The following is a 23,684-nucleotide window of genomic DNA, read 5'->3' as shown; positions in this document are numbered from 1 at the left end:
TGAGAGCATCAGGTGTGAATAATTCTGTGGCTCATATTCAAAGGCTAATGAAGTCTGGGATGGTTTGAAGCTTGATAACCACACTGTGCTATTTATTTATGAATGCGGCCCCAAAGCATATTCTCGGTCTTGTCTCTTTTCTATCCATTCCTCATCCCTAGGTGATCTCCAGCAGCTTCAGTTTTTAATGATGATTCCTGAATTTGCATCCCCATCAAGAACTCTTTCCTGAACTGCACACTTGAAACTCAAATGCCTTCTTAAACTAGCACTGCCAGATAAAATACAGGATGCTCAGTTAAATTTGCATTTCAGATACACAATGAATAATCTTTTAGCATAGGTAAATACAATATTTGGGACATGGTTATATTTAAAATTATTCATTGTGTATCTGAAATTCAAATTTAACTGGACATCTGCATTTTACTTGCTAAATTTGATAACCCTACTCCTCAACCCAACACCTCTATTTAGATAGCTAAGAAATGCTCCAAGCTTATCATTTCCCAAGAGAAACTCCCAAGTTTACTCACCTAAACTCTCTTAGTCTTTTCCAAATCAGTGAATGACCACTCCATTCTTCTGATTACGCAGGCCAAACCCTTTGACTCTTCTCTTTTTTGCATCCCTACATTGAATCCAGTTGTAAATGATGCTGATTCTACCTTTATTATCTGCCCAAACATATGACTACCATTACCTTGTTCATTGCTACTATCTTGGACCAAGTCACAATCATCATCTCTTGGACTTTTGAAATAGCCACTTTGTTTTTGCCCCTATAGTCCCTTTTCTACACTTGCTTGGTTGATTCTTTTAAAGCATAAGTCAGAGCATGTCAGAAAACTCTAATTTTGAGTAAAAGCCAGAGTCCTTGAAATTGTCCATAAAGCCCTGTGTGCCCAGCTGCCCTCCCACTGCCATAACGTCTTCTTCCTCATCCCCAAACACTCCTCCTCTCACTTGCTTTGTGCCATGCTGGCCTCTTCACTGTTCCACAAACACACCAAGCAAACTTGACCTCAGAGCCTTTGTACTTGTAATCCCTTTTGCCTGGAAGTTTCCTTGCCCCATGTGTGCATGGCTTGCTCCCTCACTGCGTCCTTCAGGCTTTCAAATGTTGTCTTGTATAAGACGCTTTCTCCACCCCTCTTCCACCCTCCAGCACTCAACGTTCCATTTGCATTGTTTAATTTTTCTCCGTTGAATTGTTTACCACCTGACATGTGCTTATTTGCTTATTTGGTCGTTGTCTGTTGATCCACATAGAACGTAAGCTCAGTGAGAGCAGGGACCTCTAGCCCCAGGACTTAGGACAGTACCTGGCTCTGTGAAAATCTGGTGAACAAGGGAATGAAATCACCAATCATTTTGCAGTAATAAGGTGAAGAAAAAACTCACAGAAGAAAAAAGGGTCTGTGAATTGGGATATGCACGTTTGTTTATAAGGAGACACATGTGAGCACGTAGGAGTTACCATCTTTGTGTATATGTGAGGCTCTCATAATCTTAGTATGCTTAAGTGACAAGGATGCCAAAAGACATACCTTTCCTTCTCTGTTCTTGTCTCTGTTGTTACCAGTAATCTATTTATGTCTTTGTCGAATGCTTTGTGTGCGTATAATCAGAGTTTATTTCTTTGCTTACATTATTTAAAGAGACTAGGGACTTTATTTCCTTAATATTTGGGGTAATGCTTCCCCGCATCATATATTAGCAGTGATAACTGTTTATCCAGGCCATCCCTCTTTCTCCTGGCATCTGCATGATTTCTTTTAATCACATTCCCATTATCCTCTAATTATGTAAAATTATGTTATATTAAGTATAATTTCTGCTGGTAGCCACAGGGTGGCATTCATGTTCTTTGCTATCACTTTAATGACTGATAGATTACAAGGTCACTCTGAGTAGATAAATAGCCTATAGATCCTTTCCAGTGAGGTTCACATTCTGATTTTTCATATTAACACTTGTAAATTGCAGAACTTATTATGCTTTCCCACCTGCATCTCATTTTGCTTCCAGCACCTCTGGTCTCCTCCTGCAGGAATCCAGGATAACTCTATCAGGTGGCCTTGTTTCAATATTCAACTCAGTCAGAGTACCTAATGAAAGCCAGCCACTGACACCGCCTTGGTATTCACTTCAACTCAGGCATCATGGGAAGATTTGCCAGCAGCATTTAGCACAGGGCTCTGACTGGATGTTGGCTGGTAAATACTCATCTGAATAACAAGTAGGATCATTCACCCCAACAGGTTTATGCTCATCTAGGTGGATTCTCCAGACTAGTCCTTGAGGCAGTAAAACCACCTCTTTAATATTTAAACATGACTTTGATTATTAAAGGAAAACACACACACAGAAATGGTTACATGAGGAATTTCAGCTCTAATGTAACATCTGAACTGGGTTTCAAGATGCAGAGCTTAGCCCTTCTTCCCTCCTAATCTGACACTAGAGCCAGGCATTAATTCATTCATTCATTCATTCTTTCTTTTAGATAACTCAACTCCATTTAACTCAATTCCATAAACTTGAGTTTATCTATCATTGTATATTTTATCACATTCATATCTCAGGTATTAGTTTTCTCATTTTATAAGTGAGGAAAGTGAGGATCAGCAAAATTAACAGTGAGTTGAAGACAACACTGAAAATAAATCACAGAGGTGATACAGATATAGAGAATTTTGATTAATAGATTAATAGTAATAGTACTTGTGTCACCCCCACAGGTATTCTGGGGCTGACACAGGTGCTGCTTATTACCTCCAGGTCCCTCGAGCCTGAAAGGCCTCCATTCTCTCACCATCTCACATAGGATTATCATAACAGCGGCTTTTGTTTAGCATTTCTGACTTTGACCTCTTCTCCATATAACCTATATTACTTTTCCCTTCCGGAGTCATCTTCCTGAAACTATGATGTCATTTATTTCTTACTCAGGAAAGTGGGATCTCATCAAAAACTCAACTTATTTTTACCTCCCATCAACCCTTTAAAATTAATTCACTGAAAATTTCTTTCTCCCCCTCTGATCAAACACCTTAGAGACCTCCATGAATTTTCCAGTGACTTCTAGGTAATAGAAAGCCCTATGGTTTCCTTAAGCCACAAATATCAACTCAATACAGAAAGCAGGATGTCCAATCTGATATATTAAGCAAGACTTTAATCTTCATTTAATGGCAAGATTTCTCCCCTTCACCTGCAGTTGAGGCTTCCTGCCTTCAAGGAGCAGAATGCAATCAGATCCATTCTTTTTGCTTGCTCACCTGTTCTCCTACCTGCTAGATGCTGTTCCTTTTTGGGATTAGAGTGCATGTAAAGAAGAAAAGTAGCGGAACAAACAGTTCTTATTTGACTAGTATATTTAGAGGACAGCTTTGCCTTCCTGATGCCTGTAAGATGTATAAAGTATCTTTCTTATGACATTTGTGGATTCTTCAGAGGCTCCCTGGCTGGGTCCTCAGACTGAGCTCCTTTCATTTGGGAATTCCACTTCACATATACCCTCTGTTGGAAGTTCATGGTCCCCGGAAGCAACCCTTTGGATTCAGGATCACTTTCAAAATGATCTTAAGCTTGTATGCTTACCAGAGTTTCCATATCTAGTCCCCTGCATTCTTGCATCTTTGACCGTCACCGAGAGTAGTTACTTCCCAGATAAAGCATTTACTCTGCTACTGTGTGACGCTTTAGCTGGCCTCTCATCTTTGGATTCTTTCAGATTAAGTCAGCACTGTTCTTCTGTGTTCTAGAACTGTTTCTCAAACTCTCAGACTAGTCTTATAAATCCTTTCTCTGGGCTTGAGAAAATCCACACTTCCATTGCATTTCTCTCAGTACCTTTTTGTCTTCCTTCTAGACCAGCTGTCTCACTGGCTTTCTGAAACCTATTTTGAAAAGTCTGCGTCTTCGTCACCTCACTTTTGTATTTAATATCTATTATTTGGGGCTTCAAAGTTAGGTTTCATTATATAAATTTCAAAAATATTATTTAGATTCCAGTCTTTGGAACTAGTAGACTAAGTAGTTCAGACTAATCCCACTGAGGATAAAACATAGACCAATTTTTGCTTTTTAATTTGCTGGAAGGCCTTGAGGAACTAATAAGTTTGTGAGAAATTATTATAACAGCATCTTGAAGATCCCAGTATCTGGGGTCCACTTTTGCCCAAGAGGCATTTGCTGATCAAAGACACATCTAGGAAGTGGGATAGCCCTTTTGACAGCTTAGAAGGGCCAGCAGAACAGATCTAAATTTTAGGAGTTTCCCTGAAAAACTTCTGAAGAGCTGCACCCTAGGTGAAAGGATTAACTTGTAAATCAGCTATTGGATTGACTGCAGAGTTTTGAATCCTCTCAGTAATTCGGGAATTCTCAGGCCTTATAGTTGTATTAAGGGGATTCCTGATTGTAGTTCTCACAGGTACTTGGATGAAACAAAGCAAAGTTCCCTAACAAGGAAATTAACATCATTCTAGGACCCAATGAATTCCAAAAATATTTTTTAAAAATATAATATCTGGCACATAATCAAAGAACCAGGTGTATGCAGATAAGAAAACGTAAATGAGAAACAGTAGAAACATCAAAGATAGAAAATAGGCCCACAAGGGCTTCAGATACTGGAATTTAAAACAATTTAACCTATCATCTTCAAAAAGACAAAAGACAAGATACAAAATATTGGCAGAAAACGTGACCCTCTAAAAAGTGACACAGCAGATTTAAAAAGGAACTAATATAAATTCTGAGATTGAAAATGCAATAAACAAAATTACAAACTCAATGAAATTGTTAAACAGCATATTAGACATAGATGAAGAGAAAAGTAGTGGCCTGAAATGTAGGTTGGAAGAAAATATCTGTAACAATGCACAGAGAGACCAAAGAATTGAAAATATAGGAAAATGGGCAAGACAAGGATGACACAGTAAAATCCAAGATATACCTATGATGGAGAGAAGAGAATGGACAATCACATATTTGAAGTGTCAATGACCAAGAATCTTCCAAAAGTGATGAAAGACTGCAATCCATAGATTGAAGAAGTCCAACAAAACCATAGCAAAGTAAATAAAAACAAATCAATACCTAGACAAATCACAGTGAAATCACAGAAAACAAAAAGAAAGATCATTTTAGAAATAAATGGAAGATGGGAAAAGAGATAATCTTTAAAGGCGCAGTATGGAGACTGAAAGCTGATTTCTCAAAAGCATTATAACTTTTGAAAAATTAGAAGAAGGCAATGAAATAATATCTTTAGTGTGCTGAAAAAAACCAATTGGCAACCTAAAATTTTAGCCCATTGGAATATCCTTCAATAATAAAAGTGGCCATGACAAGTAAGTGCAACATATGATCCTGGATTGATTCTGCATCACAAAAGATAATGCTCTGAAGGATATTATTGACACCATCAGAAATCTTCGAGTATATATATTACATAATTGCCAATCAATGTATGATCCATGGATCAGTTGCATTAATCTCACCTGGGAGCTTATTAAACATGGATAATCATTGACATCACAAACCTACTGATTTAGATTCACATTTTAGCAAAATCCCCAGATGATTTCAATGCACACTGAAGTTTGAGGAGCACTGTATTAGTTAACTGTATTTTATTCATGTTAAATTTCTTGAATTTGATAATATGTCAGATAATGTGATGTATTAGAAAGTGTCTTTGTTCTTCTGCAATGTATACTGAAGTATTTAGGGCTGAGGGGTCATGATGTTTGCAATTTAATCTGAAGATCTGAAGTGCTTCTTTAAAATGATGAGTGCCAATAAGATGTAACCATACATAGTGACAATAATAAATAAATAAATAAATAAAACTACTGTGAGGGAGAGTGCAAAGTATGTGGTAAAGCATTTATAATTAGTGAATCTAGGTGAAGAGACATGTGTTTATTGTACTATGCTTGCAATTTGGAATAATCCGTTTGGAAAACTTTCCTGTTAGGGTTGAAAATACATATAATCTATATTCCAACAATTCTACTACGAGATATGTATCCAAGAAAAATGTGTGTGCATGTCTACTAAGAGATACATTGAAGAATATTCAGAGTAGTATTGTTTGCAGTGATCCACAAGTGGAAACACTAAAATTTCTACCAAGAATAGAGTGAATAAATTATGACATAAACACACAATAGAATACTATATAGCAATAAAAATAAATCAACTACTGCTACACACAACAATATTCATGATACTCACAAATACAATATTGAATGAAAAAAACAGAACTAAAAGAATGCATGCTTTATAATTCTATTTTAGTTGACGGATGGTTAATTGATAAAAGTATAAATAAAAGTAACTTATTGTACAGGTCAAGATAGTGGTTATCTGTAGGAGGGAGGGAGATGGTTGGGGTTTGGAAGGAGATTGTTTAAGATTTATATGCTGGTACGAGTCTATCTAGACTTTGAACTTGGGGTGGTTCCATGGATATTTGATTTATTGTAATTCACTGAGCTGAATATTTATGTTTTGTGTTCTTTCTGTGTATGTGTTTTATTTCAGGACAAAAAAAAAAAGAGGTTGGAAAAAATGATTACTCTTGTTGCTATTTGGAAAATGGATTTGAAGAGGTAAGAACGGAAACAGGGTGGTAGGGGGGACTTGCCATAATCTATGTGATAGATGGTGATGGTATAGAAATAGAGCTAAGTGGATGGATTCCAGACATGGTTAGGAGACAGACTTAAAAATACTCATTAATGGAATCTATGTGTAGACTAAGTCCTATTCCCTCCAAAAAGAAGGTATGAAGAATAGCATCTCAGTTTTAGACTAACTATACAAATGATGGGGCCACTGACTGAGATGGAGAAGAACAAGGAAGGAACAATCTAGAAGGAAGAAATCATGAGTTTATTTATTTATTTATTTATATTTATTTATTTATTTATTTATTTATTTATTTATGGCTGTGTTGGGTCTTCATTTCTGTGCGAGGGCTTTCTATAGTTGTGGCAAGTGGGGGCCACTCTTCATCGCGGTGCGCGGGCCTCTCACTATCGTGGCCTCTCTTGTTGCGGAGCACAGGCTCCAGACGCGCAGGCTCAGTAGTTGTGGCTCACGGACCTAGTTGCTCCGCGGCATGTGGGATCCTCCCAGACCAGGGCTCGAACCCGTGTCCCCTGCATTGGCAGGCAGATTCTCAACCACTGCGCCACCAGGGAAGCCCCATGAGTTTATTTTTGGAGTATACAGAGAGAAGACAATGGAGACCAGAACTGAATCTCAAGGCACTCTGGAGAATGTGGTATCATGGAAGGAAAGGAAAAGTGTTTTAAGAAGGAGGGATTAGTCAAGCAAGATTAAGACAGAGAAGTGGCTTTTGAATTTGACAAGATGAAGATTATTAGTCATTGTTGCAAGAGCAGTTTTGGTGGAGAGGTAGATAGAGGGATGTGAGCCTGTTTGAAGTTAGTCAAAGCGACAGTGGGAGTGAGGATGTCTGGAAACAAAAACTAACAACTCTTAAGATATTTTGTTGTGAAGCTGAACAAGATAAATAGTGTAGTGGCTAGACAGAGACATGAGGGTCAAAAATGATTTTTTAATAAGGAAAAAAGAAGGGTCCATTTCTAGGTTGATGACACTAAATTCGAGGAAAGGAAAATGATGAAGCAGAAGAAAGACGGAATACTTCCAGGCACGAGGTCCTTGAGTAGAAAAGAGGTTATGGGTATTACTGAGCATCCATTACGTGGCAGGCGTTGCTCAAGGAACATGTGTATTCAGCGTAAAAATTCACTTTCTGCCCTCAAGGACAGCACGGAGCAGGGGTGGGGGGAGCGGGGAGAGAGCTTAATAAACTAGCAATCGCAGCATACTGTGCCATTAATATAAAGAAATGCATGGAATTCGCCAGGAGGCCAGTGCTCCTAGGTAAGCCTTGGAAACAGTGAAGACTTTCTCAAAGAAATTACACTTAAGCTGACCCTTAAAGGATTCATTTAAATCTTACCAGATGTGGGAGGGATAACATAGTAAAAGTTCTTTCATGAGTTCACCACTGCTAAGCTTCCCAGCATTATCACTTGTCACGGTATCCCTGCCTCTAAACGTGCACATCTGAAGATGCCCTCACATCAGCACACTCATCATTTGCCTACCATGTGATGCTATTTTGTGATGCACACGCTTGCTGGTGTTCTGTGAAATGCTCTTTGCTTCCTAGTGAACTTCTGCAAGACTCACTTTATTTATTTATTTATTTATTTATTTATTTATTTGGTTGTGCCGGGTCTTTATATTTATTTATTTTTTTATATTTTTAAAGATTTTTGGCTGTGTTGTATCTTTGTTTCTGTGCGAGGGCTTTCTCCAGTTGCGGCAAGCGGGGGCCTCTCTTCACCGCGGTGCGCGGGCCTCTAACTATCGCGGCCTCTCCTGTTGCGGAGCACAGGCTCCAGACGCGCAGGCTCTGTAGTTGTGGCTCACGGGCCTAGTTGCTCCGCGGCATGTGGGATCTTCCCAGACCAGGGCTCGAACCCGTGTCCCCTGAATTAGCCGGCAGATTCTCAACCACTGCGCCACCAGGGAAGCCCAAGACTCAGTTTAAAAGCCACTTAATATCCAATACCCTTCAATACCCTTTCCAGAGAAGATGGAAAGAGGGGACACCAGGGCAAAAGGTCCAGTTCTTACTCTTGCCTCTGTGCTCCTGTGGCACTTTATAAGTTCCTCTATAAGGTGATTGTGATTTTTTTTAAGGGAGGGAGTTACCACAGTGGTTAAAAGTATGGACTCGGTGCCAGGCTCCCTGAGTCAAATCGTAGTTCTGCCGTTTACCAGCTGTGTCACCTGGAGCAAGTTCCTTAATCTCTAGGTGTCCCAGTTTCCTCCTCTCTAAAATGGGAGCAATGAAACTAACCTGCTGGACTTGGAAGTGGGAGACAGCTCAAAAAAGGGGGAAGGTGCAGAGGATGTAGAAGCAAGGGGTGCCCAAGTGAAAATTCCAGACCTTGTGGGCTTGCCTGCAGGTCTGCCCTGCTTCCCCTTGACCTGCCTTGTTCACCTCCCCTGGAGAAGAGGTGAATATACATGTTAGAGGGAAAATTGCTCCTGGTTTCATGACTGTCTTGGCTATCAATTTTGTGTGATTCTAGAAAGGAACCTCGTTTCATTTTTTACAACATTTTTTTTGTCCTCTGCATTCTCTCTCTTTCTTTATTTTTTTTGAGTGTACTGTCCATTTTGTCAATTTGTTCCCATAGAAACCACTGAAAATTTACAGTTTGTTTAAGTGGGTCTGAGAAGAGGCACAGGTTGTTGTGGGTATGAAATGAGTTTATACTGCAAAACACTTAGAGCAGCATCGGGCAAGTGAAAAACGCTCCGTAATTTTAGCTATTATTACTATGATTGTATATGTTTTTCAACTGTGATGATAAGAATAGCTCTTATTTATATTTATTTTTTGTATCCTGCCACTCTTCCAATGCCCACCAACTTGCCCTGCATGACATGAAGAAACTCAATAAAGGCACATTGGAAGGGATACATGAATGGATTTCCCTCCCCTCTCCCCAGCCGGTTTTATAGCAGGGCTCTTTTCTTGGTGTCTACTTTGGGCTTAGCATACATTTGGGCATAAGGCACTCATGGGATAGTGCTGTTGGAATGATTTTTAAAAGTCTTGGCCTCTAAAGATTTCTAAAATTGCAGGAATATCAGGAGAGACGGTGCATTAAATGCTTAACACTTTAGTACACTTGCTAACAAAGTCAAAGGTTGCCAGAATGAAAATTTGAGCTCAAAGAGTTGAGTTTCCCTCTTGGTTAAGGGCATCCCTTCTCACATCTTTCACCCATGGTTAGTCATTTAAGCTTTACTTAAAAGTAGGTAATCAGGAAACTTCTCTCTGGGGAGAATGTGAGCACTGGATGCCAGAGTGGGAATAAGAGGGAACCAAAAAGAGGGGGAAAGGGCAGAGAAGATGGAAAGAGGGGGCACCCAGGACAAAAAGTCCAGATCCTGTGAATTTGCCTGCAGGTCCTGCCCTCCTGCCTCTTGCCCAGCCTTGCCCAGTTTCCTTGAAGAAAGAGTCATGTACATGCTGGTGGGGAAATTGGTTCTGACTTTTATCTTTTGAAATCGTAAGTGTAATGAGAGTGACATGTGTGTGATTTTAAAAAGAAAATTGGTTTTATTTTTTGACGGGGTCCTTTTTGTACTTTGTGGTTCTCTCTCTCTCTCTCTTTTCTTCCAAGTGCCTTGTCCATTTTGCCAATTTGTTTCCATGGACACCATTGACAATTTACAGGTTATTTAAGTGGATTTGAGAAGAGGCAATAGTAATAAATAAAGCTCTGACATGGGCTATAAATAGCAAGAGTGCTCTGGACTGCCCATCTTCCACCTGTCTACTTACTACTTAACAAATCAAGTTTACAATAATAACTTAAAAAGCACTAGACTCTTTTTTTTTTTTTCTTCCTGGAAGTGAGTGGTAGGAGGGAGGAGAAGGCTTGTCAATCCCCATCTCTTTGGATATTATAATGGAAGTTATAGCCAATCTAAGGTGAACGGGGCATTCTCAAAGGCACAGATGAATCATCAGGTGGCGTCTGGCCCACACGCAGCTCTTAGCATTTACTTTTCTCAGGGCAGCTAGGGCAAATGCGGCTCCTAAAATGATTGCAAATGGCAGGGAGGAAGGAGCTTGGCATTTTTGTCCTTTTCACTGATAACGTCCCTTTCACTGAAGGGGGTGGGCGGAGCAGGGAAGAGGTCGTTGCTGAGGGCTACAACAGACAGATGCCGAGAGCAGGAGGCAATTTTTGTGTTGCAGGGGACCAGCTCCACAGTATCCAGTACAAGGAGGCAAATCAGGGAGAGCAGGAGGGCTGAGCCCCAGAGGATTGGCCGGCTCAAAAAGAGGGTTTCCTCCATTCAGATAAGTGCACCTCCAGATCCACTTCCAACCTCTGCCCCTCAATACCCATGATGCTTGGATACCATTCCCTGTTACTCAGGTCTCAGTTAGGAGGGAGAATGTAAAAAAGGCTGAGTCACATAAGAAATAAAAGAGGGAGAGGAATAAGGGTGAGGGAAAAGATAGGAATGGAGAGATTTAGAGATATATAGAGAGAATTCAAGACTATGCTGAAGGAGAGAAATAAATCAATAAGTTGTAATGGTCTTTATGAAAAATTAGTGATTGTGCATCTGCCATTTTCCAGCATTCTGCTACGGCACAATCAATTAAAAAATGAAGGCTAAAATTTCTTCCCTAGAAAATTTATGACAGATGAAGGAAAGCTTGAATGTCCAAATAAAGCTTATTTCCCCAATCCCATGGGTCTTCTCTGTGGGGGGAAAAATATTTAAAGCTGAAACAGTGGTAGATGGAAAGTCATACTTCGGACAAGGCCAAACAGCCCTGGAGAATGCAGCCACTCTTGCTGCTGTGGATTAGCGCTGGATCAGAATCAATCTAGATGCCAAAATATCCCCTGGTCAAATGCTTTGGAAAATAAAGAAGTTGAAGAAATTAGTTTACATTTACAATATGCTAATGAGCTAACCAGGTTAACTTTTGCAGTCACCCCTGCTCCCCAGTCCTGAGCCAAATACTTGCTCTAAGGCTTAGTTGCGATATTACTTCTCATCACCAAGAGGTGGCAAAATTGGGGAGCTAATAAGAGGCTGATTACCATGCTACATCTCTTAGAGTTCTTACCAGCTAGATGTTCTAATTGGTTCAGCGTGGAAGAGAGTGGAATCTAGGAAATTCTTGGTCTGACTCTTCTCTATGTACACGTAGATTAGAATCTCCAGGAAGTATGGAGATGGCACTCTTACAGTTTAGAGTGCTGAAACAGGTACAATTGGATGGAGTGTGTTAAATGACACTAAAATATCCATTCTACTTATTGATTCCAGTAGCCTGAAGTTGCATTGTGATTGTATGAGGTAAGGGGCTGTAAGTGAGGTAACAGAACAATAAAAACAAGAACTTGGGACCTTGGTGTACATCAATGACCAGACTAATTAAATAGAAATAAAGGTCTAATGGGGGCCTAAACCTCACTAAGGAGCAAGAGAATCCTCTCAAGAAGGGCTAGTAAAGGTGGGCCATCCCTTCAAGAAACCCAAGGGATAAGCCAAGTGGACCAAATGGATAAAATGTCCAGTGAATGACATATTCTTGTACAAGATGCTAAGAACTTTGTCTGTTGACAGTTTCACCAGCTAGACAGAAGATATGCAAACAGATGAATAGCCAGATAAATATTGCATATAGTAATTATACACCAGCTATAAATAAGGTGAGTTGATGTTTTCTGCCCTCAGGGAAGTACAGTTAAAATTGGGACAGCAATTTTGATGAGAAGGGAAGCAGAACTAAGGGAACTTGAGTTCAGAATTTTAAACAGCCCTGGAGACTGGGTCATCATAATAAAGCATTATACACCACCAAGGAGAATTTCATTTTTCTGGGTCACTCTCATGAGGTTTGCATGCGAAGAGGTCATGGTCCTTTCCTGCCTGTTTGTTTCTAGCGGCAGGATTCCTTGGGCTATGATGTCCATTTGTGTTACAGACTTTAGCCACAGGCAATCTGACCTGGTTGCTTTTTTTCTTTGTTGAATGCTCCACCGGAGTAATAATAAGATTAGCTCCAAAAAAACCAAACATCTTGACCCCTGTCTTTGCTGAAACTTGTTCTTGAACATTAAAGAAGTGTAAATTCCAAAGCTAAATCCTGTAGTATAGGAAGAAAAAAACCCTAAGTGCACCTCAGAAAGCTATATCTCTGCTAGTGATTTATGTTTTCTGCTTTGTAAGCTGTGATAGAAATATGGTCTTAGATATGAGGATAAAGCTCAATATCCTAGTGTTGGATATATATATCCCCAGTGCAAACTTTCCCCACGCTGAGTTGCTGTAATTTTGGTTAACTGTTTTTCTTTCTTTTATTCTTGAAAAATCTTTGTTTCCTTTTATTATATGACACTCATAGGGCAACAGTGATTCTAGGAAATGGCTACCCTCCCTCCATTTTAGTAAAAGAAACAAGTAGAGGAAGTGATACCCATTGGTGTGTGCTTTTATCTATTGTGGGTTAGTCCAGACCTTGTGGGTAAGGGCATCTGGGACCCTGGGGCTCATGCTTACACTGTACATTCTTGAGAATTCCTCTGCTGGAGTTCTTTAACATGAAAGTGCTCAGGACACATCTCTACTCAAAGATATTTCCTTGGTTCCTTATCACTCGCTGGTTTGAGTATTTTTAAGTGGGGCATCCAAAGTCCTTCATAATATGGCCCCAACCATGCTCAGCCTTACTGTTCCTCTCTGTTCACGGATCACTCATTCCTAGAACCACATCCAACCTAGCACACTTTCATTTTTTTTCTTGCCTTTGAGTATTCTGCCTTCTCTGCTTGGAATGCCATTGTTTTGATCTCTCTATCATATCCCCTCTCCAAGTCTACTCATTCTCAAAGATCCAGCTTAAAAGTTACCTCTGTGAAGTCCTCCTGAATAACTCTCCTGATACTGATATAGTAAAAGGATCCCTTTACTTGTCTTTTTTCTAACAAACTGGCTCTCTCAAGGTCAGGGATGTTTTCTCATTAACCCCTGTGCCCAGTAACACATACTAAAAGCCTCTCAGGGGATAAAAATGAGGAAATAATGAATAGATATTAGTGAAATATTGGTAAAAAGGAACAACTACATTAAAAAAAAAATCACATACTATCTTTCTGAATGTGTGATTCGTATTTTAATTTACACAGTTATACTATGCATATTGATTTTGTTACTGCAAAATCAACCAAAATGTAAATTCAAAAGAAAATCACAAAGTCCAATCTTTTTTGTTAGTCCATGGAAGAACTTCAGATTTAAATGATATGGATAATTATTTTGATTACCTATTTTGGTATCATAAGCTACCTTAAAACCTAGAGGCTTTCAACAATTATTTTTAAAATTCTGTGGGTCAGCAATTCAAGAAAGATTTGACTGGTTGGTTGGTCCCTACAGTTGGAGGAGCTCCTCCATGGTAGTTGCTTTGTACATTAGCACTTCTGTGCTTCTTGGTTTCTCTCTCCGTCTCTCCACGTGACATCTTATCCTCCAGGGCCTCTTACTTGGCCTGGACTCCTCACGTGATGGTCTCTGGGTAGTTACACTTCTTACCTGGTGGCTGCCCTCAGAGGCAGGAAGGGGATGCTTCCAGGCCAGTCAAGAACTATCCCTGGATCTGGCATGAGTCACTTTCTGCATACTCTGTTGATCAAAGCAGTGTCCAACCAGATTCAACGGGGTGAAGAAACAGACACCACCTCTTAATAGGATGTGACAAGATTACATTGCAGAAAAGCATGTGAGATGGAGCATGATTTTGCCACCATCTTTGGGAAATATAATCTGTGATGTAATTAATACACTTTTGACAAATCAGTGCCCACAGGACCTTGTCATAAAAATCAATTAACTAACTCTCTAGAAATGTTCAGTGCCCCACACTGTGATAAGGTTTAATCCAGTGTAAGCTGCTTTTTTCATCTCTCTCTCATAGAGATGAAATCTCATGAGGAAGAGAAGGGAAATCAAGCCTACTGTTCTTCATTTAGATCTTTTGATCACATTTATATTTTATCTAACATACTACAGAATTACAAGCGAGAGAAAGTTCTTATATTGTGAGTACTTATACTTATAGAACTCATTTCCCCAAAAGGTGGCTTTAGGTAAATTTATGGGTAATAGATCCTCCCTGGGTATAAGAAATAGAAGTGTTAGAGCTGTATCCCTACCCTTTGAGGCTGACAGCATAAAGAGCAAGGTTTTTCAAGCTGTAAGTTGTGATCCTATTAGTGGATCATGAAATCAGTTTAGTAGGTCAGGGCCAGTGGTTAAAAATAAAAAAGGAATTGAATGGAATACAAAGTATCAGTTGCATGTCACATAAAATATATATAATATACATAAGTATGTATAGGTGAGGTTTTTTTGCATGTGTGTGAGTGTGAATACTGGATTACAATGTAAACTCTATTTCTAACCGGGATCCACAGTCAAATATGTTTTTGAAGCCATTAAAATAGAGTATCTGTGCCCTCTCTTGGTGCCACTTTCAAAGGCAAAACACGGGACTAGACAGACCATCGGTTTGGTTCAGCATGGCATTTCTGATGTTCTTATGAAAGATATTTTGTTTGGGGCCCAGAATGACAAATAGCTCAGAGTCCAATTGAAACATCATTTTCTAAGAGAAGAAATCGCTTTACAGACAGTGTACAGCAAAATAAAATATCTCACCTCCACAGCTTATGCCCTCTGTCACCTATAAAGAGTTTTTACAGAAGACTTTTTTTTCTTTCTTTTCAAACTTACGTTTGGTTGAATAGATTTCCCAAGAGCTCAATTCTTCACCTACGCAATGTTTCTGACCCTTGATGGGCTACAAGATATGGTCCAGGTTAGATCCTGAAGTGCTGAGAAATGCCTAGTTGTACAGTGAGGGCTGCATCTGATTGGACTGCGAAACTTTGGGAAACAGCACAGGTGTGGAGGGTGTGACACAGAGATGTTTTTCAGACTCTGATCTTTCACATGCCACTCAGTCTCCTTTCCCTCTGACAGAATCTTTCCCCACTCCTGTCTCATCCACACCTGTAAAAGCACGATGGTATATTCTAGTGTCAATTTTTGACTTTCCAAATCAAGCGCCTTTAAAATTATAATTCATTATGAGCAGTAAATATTGTTTACAAAAATACTTTTCAAATATACTCTTTCATTTAATATTCAGAACACACTTATGTGCTGGTTATCATAAATATTTTCATTTTAAAGTTGGAGAAGTCACGGTTCAGAGAGGTTGAATTGCTTGTTCAAGGTCATACACATATGTGAAGCAGCAGGCCCAAGACTTGACTTTGACTCCAAATCCTACATTATGCTGCCCTCAGCCAGAGAAAACTGGGTCTGAGCTAGGTCTCTGGACTTGTGCAATGTTCTTGATTTTATTTATTTTTATTTTTTTTCCTGCTATGATTTATTAATGAACTATTTATTAGAAGATTCAGTCTTGGAAAGATCTTGATTTTATTTTAAGTTTCTTTCCTAAAGATGCCTTCAGGGTATTTATTCATTTACTGGTCCAGCTCTCAAAATCGGGGGATAGTACAAGTTTTGCCCCACTTCTAAAAGTCCATGTCACTGTAAAAAAATAAAAGTGATGTAAGGGAAAATAGCCAGTCATGGCCAAGGAGAAGTGTTTAATGGAGGCACCTTGTCTGTCTTGGGCTTGTCAGATTTCTTTACCTGTGTTTGGCTCTTGATTTGGGCATGTGGCTATTGAGCCCCCTGAGTATTGGTATATGATTTAAAAAAGGAGACATCATATGACACCTCTGTGTTGTTCTTGAAGATGTACATTCTTTAAGGATATATAATATGTGTAGAACAGGTAGAGACGTTGGTTAAACATTTTTTGTATTGATTTTCTAGGCACCTTGGGAACTTGTCAGTTTAGTATAAACATTGTAAGCTAACAAACAAGGGTTCTTGTACTGATTCTGTTCTATGAATTATAGAATATAATTATAATGATATCTCATTAGGTAAATAACTTAAGCATAATTATAATGTAACAAGCTACACTATTATACATTGCGTTTCAGCACTAACTTCCCTTTCTTAATGGAACATTGGTGAAACTCTTATTCCTATGTGACCCAGGGAAATGTCTCTGTTTTCACCTTTTATATACTTCTCGCATGCTTTTTTTTTTTTTTTTTGTATCTTATATCAATGCATACCACATTCTTATCTGGGTAAATATGAGAATATCATTATATTAGGGCTGATAACTTAATTATAGATATAATTTATGTGTCACAAGCCCGAATGGTGTGGGTCTATAAAATAATGACACAATTACATTGATATCCAAATGATTGTAGAGAGTTCTCATCCTTTTTAAGTTCAGGAAATCTAGTCTTTTTGCCACATTGTTCCTCCTCAGAACCTGTTCATACTTCCTCCACGAATCTGCCTGATGTCCTCTTCTTATCTCAGCCAGCCTCTGGCTCCTGACTGCCACTCTGACCTTCTGCCTGTCACTGATTGCCTTCTTGAGCCTGACTTCCATTAGGTTTGCCTGCTTCTTCTGCACCCCAATCTCCAAGCTAGTGGGCATTGCCAGTACCTCTGTCCTGGCCTCCAGAAGGGACATGACTTTCTCCTGAGTTACTTCTTCTGCAGTGTGGCCAGATACCCCAACTATTGCACAAAGAGACAATTCCTAAAGAGACTGTATACCTGAATCAGATTTCAGAGTTCCTTGGTGGATACGTTCCCTGCTTAGGTCCCTGACGTTCACCACATGACAGGAACAAGCTTACAGAGCCTCCATTTTCCACCAATTACTAAAAATCTCCAGGGTTCTCTACACTTTAGAGTCTAGATCCAGCAGAAATTTCCTTACCCTGCTGCCCTTAAGAAAAATGGTTAGTGCTTGCTTTACATCTGTGTGACCAAATGGACTTTGCAAAACATTGCCCCCAAGGACAAAGAGCCTCCTCGCCTTAAAGGCAAGCCCAAGAAGCACAAATGACTTATCTTTTAAAATAGAGGTTTTCCTTGCTCTGAAAAAAAAAATAGTTAAGGCTTGGTCTTTGCTGGATACCCCATTATGCAGAGAATTCTACATCTTTCCATTTGCAATTGCCCGGAAGTTCAAAATCTTCACAACTTTTTAGGCTGTTTTTTATGTTTTTGACTCATAAGTTGAGTGTTAAGACAAATACTAATTTGTCTTAAATTGGGGAAGTGGAGAAAGAGTATATGTGCCTGTAAACCTATTAGTGTTGATCTTCAGCTATTTACATTTTTGAAACCTTCTCATCAGTCTCCATTTGACTTTATTTTTTATTCACCTCCTACCCCATGCACACAGCCTCCCCATCCTACACCCTTGATTAAGTTGTAGAAAATGTTGGCCTCCTATAGCCAAAGGTACATCATTCCTATTCTATTGTCTCATCCCCCAAAATTCTGGAGTCTGAAGATGAACTGGGGAAATGGTTTTCCAGGACCCCTGCCTGTCCCACATTCTTCTCTAAACCTGGGAGTCCATCAGCAAGCCAGTGATCTTGTTCTGCTGTGTATATTGATCAGGTTACCCAAATGACAAAGGAATTGCCAATTCATTTCTGTCAACCTTATTCCTTGCTCAGGGCAAACCAATTGGAAGGGGTTCACATTGTCTTCTCCAAAATTTATGGGGAAGAACAGCTGTCTGTGTAACTTCCAAGCTCCTCTCTCACCAGCTGAGTTGGAATCTTGGGACAAATTCTCATATGCACTTATACTAGCTAGTGTCAATTTGCTGACAGTTGACATTTCCCACTGCCAATCAGTCACAGAAGCATTGCCTATTCAGTTAAAAGATAGTAGGTCTTGGGAGCGGAGGATGAATAGAAATGGATGAGTGAGGAAAAAAATTTGGTTCTAAAACTGTAACTAAAAACACTAATTAGAAATGACCGAACACCTGAGGCAGAGCCAGGATTGGGGGATGGTATTTTCAATATATCTGCTTTCTTCATGTGCATCTCTCTCTCTCTCTCTCTCTCTCTCTCACACACACACACACACACACACACACACAGCCCTAAACATAAATCATAAAGAGTTGTGTCATCACATAAGACCACGAAACCCCCATTTCTACTTTACAAAACAGATTCAGTATGATCATAACCTTCTTCCTTACTGACCTTTAATCCATCATGATTTGAATTAGATGTGTAGCCTTTTTGTGAGAGTTACTAATATGAATGAGGATTTGATTGGGTAGATGAGAATTTGCAAGTGTTTTGTCAGTTCTACCCTCCCTCCTTCTCTCTGTCCTTCCTTTCGTCTTTTTTTAAAAAAATCATTGAAGGCCTACTACACATACAGAACTATCTAAGTTTTGTGAAGGAATCCAAAAAGTGTAGATGAAGATGTCTTTGCCCTCAAAGATGTTGTAGCCTGGGAAAAGAAAACAAATGCATAGAATGTCCAACTGTCATATAATCATCACCAGCACTACCACCACCACCACCACCACCACCACCACCAACATCATCATCATCATCATCGTCGTCATCATCATCATCATCATCATCATCATCCTACAATTTATGTCACAAGTTAGAGTAGGAACCATTAAATACCAAGAGGGCAAAACAGACTAGATGTGTTCAGAGGAGAGAAAGAGTGTGAGCTCAGGGAATGTTTCCCAGAAGTGGTGGAATTGTAATAGAGCTTTTATGAAAATGTAGGTTTGGAATAAATAGAAATAAGGTAAAGGAATAGATTGCAGGTGGAAAACAGAGTATCTGCAAAGCTTCTTCCCATTCAGGGAGATCTGCTTGTGAGCTCCTCGGAGCACAGATTATGCCTTTTATACTGGAGGTCCAGCAGAGGGCCTGGAACCTAGGAGCACATGGGGCGGGCTGAATGAATGCTGAGGGCAAGGGTGAGATTCCAAACAAAGCCCCAAGGGCATCCACACTTAGCCTCTATACCTAAGGTTGTGTATTTTGATATGGAAGGTTTAGGGGACAAAGTGTTTTATTTGTTTGGCTTCTCTTTGCTTTTGAAGTCTATGACAGCCACTGTAGTCAGAGGTTATGTGCCACTGTCTGGGAAGAGAGTTATTTTAAGGAAGATGGGTGATGACGACAGGGAAGTAGATTACTAACTTATGCGATTCCAGCTCCCATACAAGAAGCCACCCATGGCCCCCTGTTCTGTAGCTCTCCTTTCAAATAAAGTAGTTCTTGGCAGTCTGGATACTCATAAGCTTTTCAATGGATAACATCCTTACTTTACCTTTATAAATGCTTCTCATGAATTTGGAATTAATATTTCTTTTATTACAATCAAGGGACCGTAAATCAAGACAAGGTGATTTCTTCAATTCTAGCCCAGTACCACAGCCAATGAGTCTAGGAGGGGAAATGGCCCAAAACCCACATCTGTCCAAGTTTCCAACTTCTGAGTGAAAATTAAGAAGCGACCTTTTAAAATGCTCTCCTAAGATTATGGCTGCTGCATAGGAAATAAAACAATGATATTCTCCACCCCTGAGACTTTTTTGTTCCTTGTGGTGAACTTGCTTCAATTTAGATGGAGGAATCGTCTTTCATCCTTCCTGCTTATAAACAGGAATGTGTAATCTGATTGGGTCAGCTGTCAATAGTTTGACATTTCTTCCCCAGCAGCAGAGTTGCACATATGCCCCAAAGTTTGAGTTTTATTGCTAATTTACCAGATTTATTGGGTTATTTTTTATTACACTCTTCAGGGACAAAAGTAGAAAAAAAAGAATCTAATTTCTGATGCATCTTTAATCTAGTGAACACTGTTGGGAACTAATAGAAATGCAGCCTTAAACAAAAGTGCTAGTTGGGGGCCAGGGGTGGGAGGGAAATGTGTTTGTGTTGCTTCGACTTAGAAAGTGACATCCGTGATCTCAGTGATAAGGGATACAACGTAACAGGCAGCTACAGAGATGCACAAATGTCAGGAAATTTTAGGACTAATTCTATTCATTTTCTTGGGTCTAAACAGTTATTAGGTGAGCTTGATCTTACGTTCTTTAATGATGAAGCTTCAGGGCCCAGAGTGGCCAGGGAGTGTAGCTACCTCTAATGAGACTTGGGGACTCTGGGAGGGCTCATACCAAGGAGTACTTCCCAGGACTTCTGCTGTCAGTGTCCTTGTCCCCTCGGTGAGCCACAGCCACCCCCTGCCTCTGCAGGAGACCCTCCAACACTAGCAGCTGTGTGGCTGACAGGGTCTTGGTGCTCCGGCCAGGTGTCAGGCCTGAGCCTCTGAGGTGGGAGAGCCGAGTTCAGGACATTGGTCCACCAGAGACCTCCCGGCCCCTCGTGAGATCAATCAGCGAGAGGTCTCCCAGAGATCTCCATCTCAACGCTAAGAGCCAGCTCCATTCAACGACCAGCAAGCTCCAGTGCTGGACACCCTATGCCAAACAACTAGCAACACAGGAACACAACCCCACCCATTAGCAGAGAGGCTGCCTAAAATCATAATAAGGTCACATACACCCCAAAACACACCACTGGACGTGATCCTGCCCACCAGAAAGACAAGATCCAGGCTCATCCCCCAGAACGCAGGCACCAGTCCCCTCCACCAGGAAGCCTACACAAGCCACTGAACCAACCTTACCCACTGGGGGCAGACACCAAAAACAATGGGAACTACGAACCTGCAGCCTATGAAAAGGAGACCCCAAACACAGCAAGTTAAGCAAAATGAGGAGAGAGAGAGAAATACACAGCAGATAAAGGAGCAAGGTAAAAACCCACCAGACCAAACAAAAAAGATGTTAAAAAAAAAAAAAAAAAAAAAAAAACTTGGATCAAGTGGCTGTTAATGTCTTCCCAGCCTACAGTCCTGGGCAGCTCTCCCCGGTGACGGTGACGGTGACGGTGATGGTGACGGCGATGGTGCATGTGAATTGAAAAGATGAGTCATCTGCTCAGAGGGCTTATGATAGGTCTTACTTGTTTCTGTATCTAGTGTCTAGAACTGTGCCTGGGACAAAGGAGTTTGTCAAACACAGCATGTGTTTGTTGAACTACATCTTTTATTGCCTGGTATGGGCTGCCACTGTGACTTTACCTCCAGGAATTTATCAAATATTCATAGACCAAATCACCAGAGAAAATAAAAGTACCATTTCACTTTCCTTCTTCTCTAACGTGGCTGGAAGAAATAGAAAGAAGAGAGGAGTCTTTGTTTTCTGTGTCACACTCTATGTGGGTCCTATTGAATTGCAGAACCCCCAGAAACTCCACTGACTTTTTCCCCCAGTTTTATTGAGAAATAATTGACGTACATCACTGTATAAGTTTAAGGCAAACAGCATGGTGGTTTGATATATATATGATTACCACAATATGTTCAGCTAACATCCATCTTCTCATATAAATACAATAAAAGGAAAAGAGAGAAAAAGAATAAAGTAAAAGAATTTTTTTTTTCTCTTTGTGATGAGAACTCTTAGGATCTACTCTCTTTATAACTTTCCTATGTATCATACAGCAGTGTTAGCTATAGTCATCATGCTGTACATTACATCCCTAGTGCTTGTTTATCTTATAACTGGAAGTTTGTACCTTTTGACTACCTTCCTCCAATTTCCCCTCCCATCACTCCCTGCCATTGGTAACCACAAGTCTGATCTCTTTTTCTACAAGTTTTGTTCTGTTTTGTTTTAGGTTCCACATATAAGTGAGATTATACAGTATTTGTCTTTCTCTGACTTATTTCACTTAGCATAATGCCTTCAGGGTCCATCCATATTGTCACAAATGGTAGAATTTCCTCATTTTGTATGGCTGAATTATATTCCATTGTGCATATATATATACCACAACTTCTTTATCCATTTATCCATTGATGGACTCATAGGTTGTTTCTTTGTCTTGGCTGTTGTAAATAATGCTGCTATGAACATGGGGGTGCAGATATCTTTTTGAGTTATTGTTTTTGTTATCTTTGACTATATTCCCAGAAGTGGAATTGCTTCCATTGCCTTTCTAAAGTGTTTTCTCAGTTGCCTTTTCTAGCCCTGATCCTTAATTTCACTCACTGAAATTATGCCTCTGGCCATCTTTAAAAATTCTAAATTGATACCAGTGACATTGGGTTTACAATGTTCATGTCCAGAATACGCAGATGTAAGTGGGAGTGGGAAAATAAGCCATATTGAGGCAGTTCTCACAATGGTCCATGCTCTCTCACTCCTGTGCCTTAGTACAGGCTATGCTTGGAAACCCAGAGTCTGCTGGTTACTGCCTACTAGCTTCACAACACTCATCACAGGGCTCATGTCATGTGGGAAGCTTTTACTGAATCCCGTGCTGGGATAGGGTTCTTCCATTGCATGCCCATAAATCCCTATGTGTACTTCACCAACTGTAGTACTTGCTTCTCTATCTTAGGCTGCTGACTTCAGAACCCCAGCCCCCCAACACACTAAATTATGAACTTTTTAAAGACAGGGAATTCATAAGTTTGATTCATCTCTGTTGTCTTTTTGCCTAGCACAATGACTGGCAGATATTAGGGATGCAATGCATGTTTCTGAATAAATGAGTGAGGTTGTTCCCAAGAAATTATCTAGTACAATTTGGCAAATGAAAACATGGTGGAAGAAGATGAAGGGTGGAGAGGCTGTTTCAGGTACTTCTTGGATTGATCTAGTTTGTAAAAATCAACTAAAGTTCTGGGTCAAGGATGGTAGGCCTGGGTTCTCCAGTCACTGGGGTCATGAGCGTGATGCCTTCCGCCCTTTACACAGACTGTTCCCCTGAGCATAGAGACAGACATCTGCGCATCCTCACTCTATCACAGACTATTCTGTGCACAAGATACTCAAAAACCAGATGCTCAAGACCAGACTCACAGTAAAGGGGAAAAACGCAGCATTCTTGAGCCCTCAGTCCCTCTCCAAGAGCTTGAGTCTATGGCTGCACTAGGTCTGCCTAGATGGGATGGTTGTCACTTGTGGGAGAAGAAGGTACAGTGGACTTTAAAGGCCCCAAATCTTTTACAACACTACGGGGAAAGTGCTTCCACAA

The sequence above is a fragment of the Balaenoptera ricei genome, chromosome 13 (genome assembly GCF_028023285.1).
Source record: "Balaenoptera ricei isolate mBalRic1 chromosome 13, mBalRic1.hap2, whole genome shotgun sequence".
Classification (NCBI taxonomy): Eukaryota; Metazoa; Chordata; class Mammalia; order Artiodactyla; family Balaenopteridae; genus Balaenoptera; species Balaenoptera ricei.
The sequence above is the reverse complement of the archived record's forward strand: the minus strand, read 5'-3'. Positions refer to the sequence as shown.